The 7,206-nt window shown below is 35.9% G+C and overlaps 1 protein-coding gene across 1 annotated transcript in view; it reads right to left on the bottom strand.

Annotated features, from left to right (window-relative positions):
• LOC102600585 (uncharacterized) overlaps positions 1 to 5,362 on the bottom strand; it is a 7,544-nt gene extending 2,182 nt beyond the window's left edge. The window contains exon 1 of the mRNA XM_006350269.2: positions 4,921 to 5,362. The gene's annotated coding sequence lies outside the window, so the exon portion shown is untranslated. The remainder of the gene's footprint in view (positions 1 to 4,920) is intronic.
• Between the last annotated feature and the right edge of the window lie 1,844 nt (positions 5,363 to 7,206).

Genomic DNA, 7,206 nt, shown 5'->3' with positions numbered 1-7,206 from the left:
GTGGGGGGGGGGGGGGAGAAGGTTTGAAGTGACTTCGTGTTACGAATTGAGTAGCAAATTTTGGCTAAGGGAGGAAAGGGAGGGGAAATATCGCAAACTTGGGAAAAAGAATGGGGTTTTGGGGCTGAGCATTTGGGGTTAAGAGGGGTGTGGATCGGGTATTGGACTAGAAAATGGGTAAAACCCATTTTTTTTTAATGAAAAACGCAAAAAACTTACCTAAGTGCGTGATGCAGAGAGGGCATGGAGTGTTCTGCCTCGCGAAATTAATTAAATTTCACGAAGACAAAATTTTAACACCCCTCTGCGATGCGGTCATGTTACGATGACCCCTTTTTCTTGACGTAAACGTTAATCCTCGTCGAATCCAAATTTTGTGGCCCACTCTGCAACGCGGGATGGTCACGAACCGTTCTGCCTTGGCTTGGAAAATTAATTCCAAGTTAGGCAAAAGTTAGCTGCCACTCCGCGATGCGCCATGGGTCTTAAATCCTGGTTCCTGCACATTTTAAGCTCCAAAACCCATTAGTACAAAGCATGATGAGTTGCCTCCCATCTAACGTCTTAGTTTTGGTCGTGGCACGACTCATATTTTTGTATTTTTCTAGATATATCATTTTTTTTACTAATTCCTAAGAATTAAAATAACAAAACAAAAGAATAGAAATCCTAGCTATTACATGGGGTCACGGGTTGCCTCCCGTGCAACACCTGATTTAACGTCGCAGCATGACCCATCTCATGACTCATTCTTCATTCAATGTGAGCACTTCAAGCTCACAATTAACATCATTTCTGAAGTAGTACTTCACTCGCTGCCAATTTACAAGGAAAGTAGAGCTCTTATCCTTGTTTCTTAGCTCTACAGCTCTATGTTTAGTCATTCTCACTACTTCAAACAGTCCACTCCACTTAGATCGAAGTTTTCCGGGGAACAACTTCAATCTTGAATTAAACAGCAGCACCAATTGACCATGCTCAAAGGTGTGTGACACAATATGCTTGTTATGCCACCTCTTGGTCTTCTTTTGTAAAGCTTAGCATTCTCATAGGCGTGGAGCCTGAATTCTTCTAACTCATGCAGCTGCGTTATACTTTTCTTTCCAGCTAACTCAACATCCAGATTTAACTTTTTGATCTCTCAAAATGCTTTATGCTCCAATTCAGATGGGAGGTGACATGTTTTTCCAAACACCATTCGATAAGGAGAAGTCCTTATCGGCATCTTGTATGCAATTCGGTATGCCTACAAAGCATCATCTAACTTGTCAGCCCAATTTTTCCTTTGGGAATTTACAGTCTTTTGGATGATCTGCTTCACTTCTCTATTAGACACTTCCACCTGCCCACTAATCTTAGGATGATAAGTTGTAGCTACCTTGTGTCTCACCCCATATTTGGCCAACAAATTTTGCACCGAACTATTGATAAAGTGCATACCTCCATCACTGATCATGGCCCTTGGAGTTCTGAACCTGGTGAAGATGCGCTTTCGGATGAATTTCACTACCACATTTGCATAATTGAATGGTAATGCAACTGTCTCACCCACTTGGACACGTAGTCCACTGCCACTAATATGTATTGATTTCCACAGGACGATAGGAATGGTCTCATGAAGTCTATCCCCTAGACATCAAAGATCTCAACTTCAAGTATGTTGCTTAATGGAATCTCATGCCTTCTAGAAATGGTGCACATCCTTTGGCACTGATCACAACCCTTCACAAACATAACATCTTTAAATAGAGTAGACCAAAAGAACCCAGATTGCAATACCTTATGTGCAGTGTGTTCACCCCCGCGATGTCCACCATGTGGTGAAGAGTGACAACTCTCCAACTCTTGTATTGCCTCATGTTAAGCTACACACCTTCGCACCATCTGATTAGGTCCCTGCTTGAATAAGAAGGGTGCATCCCATATATAGAAGTGTGCATCATACTCCAGTCTCTACTTTTGATGTGTTGATACCCCAGGTGGAAATAAACCACTCACTAGAAAATTTACAATGTTAACATACCAAGGCACTTGAGCAAGGTCCAACGAAAGCAATTGCTCATCAGGAAACTCTTCACGAATCTGCCCTTCATTGTTCACATGAGATGAGTCCTCCAATCTGGATAGATGATCAGCTATCTGGTTTTCAGTTCCCTTCCTATCTTTAATCTCCAAAAGAAACTCTTGTAAGAGCAATATCCACCTAATCAGCCTCGACTTGGCATTCTTTTTGTTAAAAAAAATACCTGATTGCAGCAGGATCTGTGTAAACTACAACCTTGGTTCCTACCAAGTATGACCTGAACTTATTAGATGCAAACACTAATGCCAACATCTCTTTCTTAGTGACAATATAATTTGATTGGGCTGCATCAAGTGTCTTGCTAGCATAGTAAATGGACTGAAATACCTTATCTTTTCGTTGCCCAAGCACTGCCCCAACCGTTGTATCACTGGCATCACACATAAGCTTGAATAGAAGCTCCCAGTTAGGAGCAATCAGAATAGGAGCTTCTATCAACTTCTTCTTCAACAACTCAAATGCCTGCAAACACTTCTCATCAAATTCAAACTTCACCTCTTTTTCTAACAGGTTGCACATGGGTCTTGCAGTCTTAGAAAAGTCCTTGATGAATCTTCTGTAGAACCCAACATGCCCCAGAAAGCTTCTAATTTGACTTCCTTCACTGTGATGAGTGGTGGCAACTTCTCAATAACCTCCACTTTGTCTTTGTCAACTTCCAGCCTATTCTTGGAGATTTTGTTCCCCAACACAATCCCCTCTCGAACTAAGAAGTGACACTTCTCCCAGTTCAACACAAGATTTGTTTCTTCACACCTGGCAAGGGCCCTGTGAAGATTAGACAAACAAAGGTCAAAAGACTTACCAAACACCGAGAAGTCGTCCATGAACACCTCAATAAAATCCTCCACCATATCATGGAAGATTGCCATCCTGCATCTCTAAAATGTCACTGGTGCATTCCATAACCCGAATGGAATGCGTTTGAACACATAAGTGCCATATGGATAAGTGAAGGTAGTCTTCTCCTGGTCCTCTGATGCAATAGATATCTGATTATAACCTGAGTAGCCATCCTGGAAGAAGTAGTATTCTTGTTGTTTACATCCCTATTCTATTCAAATAGGGCAAAACGTCGCGGTGACTCAAAAAATAATCAATTGACTTAATTTTAAAAGAATTTAAAGAATAAACAAATTTTAAGAAGTGTCGCCACCTAATTTTAGAAAAAACTAGGAAACTAATTAAGTAATCTACGAAACCAAGAGATTCTAGGTAAGGGGTTCAAGTTATTTCGAAGGGAAGGGGTTAGGCATCCTTCGAAATCCATAAATGTGGGTACCGACAGAATTAATTTTTTTCAAATTGAGGAGGAGAATAAAATAATGTACAAATATATTAAACATGCAATATACACAAGTAATATGATAAAACAATAATATAGGAATCGTCCTAAATTTACCTATCGTCAATAATATACAATATAAATAAGAGTATAATTTGAACCTAATTCGAATAGCTTTAATGGGAAGCGCCTCCGGGTACTTGTAAAGACACTTAGTAAAAGTATTAGTAATAAATAAATATTAATAAAAATAAATAAATCTAATATTAATTTAAAAATAAAAAACCCGTCTTATTAACATGGGAGGCCTTGGAAATCGACGGTAATTTCTTCATCGGCCAATTTTAACAAACAAAATATATGAACTTAAACTAAATTTCCGTCTTTTAATATTAGGAAGGCCTCCAAAACCGACGGAGAGATTTTCTCATTGGCCAATTATAACTAATTATTCAAAACAAAGTACCATATAAAACCAATAATAAATAATATAGGATAATAGCAGCATGACAATCATATAAAGCTAACGAGAACAATATAAGGTAATTAGCAATATTTAAATAATAATTAACACAACAAAATGAGTAGTGAAATAGAATAAAATAACCAAATGATTATCACTAGCAACATACTGGTACCGACAAAACAATATAGAAAAATAAATAAAATTCAAATACTGCCTAACTTAGTCAACATGACGGCAACATAATAAATAAAATACATTTGAATAACAATAAATAAAGTCAAATTATAATTAAATGCAGCCAAATAAAGCTAAACATTATAGATATACATGGAAAGGAAAAATATTAACAAATAATTTGAAGGATAGCAACACCCACTCTCACCGGCAGTGACAAATAAATCAGAGGAAGAAACGGACAAGATGAACTTCAATAGAAAAAAAAAAAAGCAATAGTGACTAGAGAGTATGAACATTGAATTAACAGTAGCAAAATAGAGCAAATCTCTGAAAAAAGGAACTCAAATATGTACCCATTCACAAATAATAATAAATTGAATAAACAACATAAATAAAGCAAATGTATAATAATAATAATAATAATAATAAATCAACAAGGCAAAGAAAAGAATGAACCATCCAATTTCCATAGTTAACTAAATAAATAAGGTAGTGACAATGGTCTGTTAACTAAACAAATAAATTACCATTTTATGAAATTAAATAAGTAATAATAACAAAAATAGAGATAACATATTGTGCCCTTCAATATTTATTAATTTTAACCCCCATTCACTAATAATTATACTAGTACTGTATTTATATCTCTTCCTAGAAAATGAAAGAAAACAAGTTAAACTAAACAACAAAAAGCTTTAAACAATTTCAGTAATGAAAGAAAAACAACCATTAACGTACTTAAATCAATATAACAAATAGTAGTTTAAAAAGAGAAATAAACTGGAGCAAACAATTCGAAAAATTATGATAATGAAAAAATAAGAATAACAGTGGTCAAAAATAAGAAAATCAACCAATATTCACAAACAATAACTAAAAAGACATAACAAACAATAAAAATGGAGTTACCCGTCTCGGAGTTTGACGATTTCTGATCAGATCTTATACTAGCCCATCGTGAGAGAGATGGGCGAGCAGCCGTGGTGGTGTCGCTTCCGTTTCTGGGTTGTTGGGTCGGGGATTTGATGTTGTTTGGATACCGAAGCTGCTGGTCTGGTGTTGCTCTGTTCTACGTCGGAGATGTCGAGAGTGAGAAATAGAGGTCGGAGATCATTCGAACGACAATAGGTTACCTGCAAGACAAGAAAGAATTGTAAAGGGAAAAGGGGATAGGGGCTGGCAGCGATGGGAAGTTGTCTGGTTTAGCTCGCTGGTCGGAGCTATGAGTTTGTTGGAGAAAAACTCTATTTTCGGCCAAATTGATGGTCTATTAATTGGGGTTTTATGTGGTGGCGGCTAAGAGAATATGAGAGTAAAAAATCTTAGGATTTTTACCCTATCTTGAAAAATATTTCCACCACCCTCTATTTTTTAACCTAACCAAAACTTATATAGGAAATAATTGTTAAATGGGCTCAATTTGTGGACTTGGAATTGTGGCCCAAAATTATCGATCAAATAAAATATCTGTATTTGAATGAATTTCTAGATTGTGCAAAATATCAGAATGAATATTAATAAATTTAACAAATAAAATGAATATTAAAAAAATATAATGAACGTAACTAATGACATGTAAAAATGCAATTTTAAAATTAATTGATAGAAAATCCTAAATAAGGATAATTATCGATGAACTTATTAAAAAAATTGTTTGAACTATTAAATAAATAAAACTTAAAAGTTACGAATTTTGAAAATGTTAGGCCAAAATTGGGTGTCAATAGTTGTCCCTTTCGTTGGATATGATTGATGAAAGAAATCATGGATAACGAAAATTGACAAACCCGATTTTGGCCGTACACATGACCTTTATATAAAAAGTGCGGTTGGAATGTAGTGGAAGTCGATCCCAGACTTGCTTCCAAAAGGTTTCACGCTATGTTGCCTCCTTGTTGAAGTAATCCGAACCTGTGGCTCAATTGAGAATGCATCCTCTTGGATGTTCTTGGAAAACAAAGATAAAACTCATTATTAGGGACAAAATTAAAGAAAGAGGTAGCATCTCTTATGATATGACAAATGAAGATGATTCATTGGTAGGATAAAAATTGTATATCCATCGGTAAGACGAATGAAGATGATCCATCGGTAGGATTTTGAATGTATGTCCATTGGTAAGACGAATGAAAAAGATGATCCATCGATAGAATATGAAGATGATCCATAGGTAGGATATGAAAATGATGATCCATTGGTAGAATTTTGAATGTATGTCCATCGGTAGGATGAATGAAAAAAGATTATCCATCGATAGAATTTTTAATGTATGTCCATCGGTAGGACAAATGAAAAAAGATGATCTATCGGTAAGATTTTGAATATATGTCCATCGGTAGGACGAATGAAAAAAGATGATCCAACGTTAGAATATGAAGATGATCCATGGGATATGAAAATAATGATCCATCAGTAGGATTTTGAATGTATGTCCATCAGTAGGACGAATGAAAAAAGATGATCTATCGGTAAGATTTTGAATATATGTCCATCGGTAGGACGAATGAAAAAAGATGATCCAACGTTAGAATATGAAGATGATCCATGGGATATGAAAATAATGATCCATCAGTAGGATTTTGAATGTATGTCCATCAGTAGGACGAATGAAAAAAGATGATCCATTAGTAGGATTTTGAATGTACGTCCATCGGTAGGATGAATGAAAATGATGATCCATCGGTAGGATTTTTAATATATGTCCATCGATAGGACGAATGAAAAAAGATGATCTATCGGTAGGCTTTTGAATGTATGTCCATCGGTATGACGAATGAAAAAAGATGATCTATTAGTAGGATTTTGAATGTATGTCCATCGATAGGATAAATGGAAAAAGATGATCCATCGGTAGGATTTTGAATGTATGTCCATCGGTAAGACGAATGAAAAAAGATGATCCATCGGTAATATTTTGAATGTATGTCCATCGGTAGGACGAATGAAAAAAAGATGATCCATCGGTAGGATTTTGAATGTATGTTAATCGGTAGGACAAATAAAAAAAGATGATCTATCGGTAGGATTTTGAATGTATGTCCATCGGTAGGACGAATGAAAAAAAGATGATCCATCGGTAGGATTTTGAATGTATGTCCATCGGTATGATTTTGAATGTATGTCAATCAGTAGGATTTTCAATGAATGTCCATCGGTATGACGAATAAAAATTCTTTCAACGCAAGTCTCCTCCGA

This window comes from Solanum tuberosum, unplaced genomic scaffold (assembly GCF_000226075.1).
Source record: "Solanum tuberosum cultivar DM 1-3 516 R44 unplaced genomic scaffold, SolTub_3.0 scf00119, whole genome shotgun sequence".
NCBI lineage: Eukaryota > Viridiplantae > Streptophyta > Magnoliopsida > Solanales > Solanaceae > Solanum > Solanum tuberosum.
This window is presented reverse-complemented; position numbering and strand designations above follow the sequence as displayed.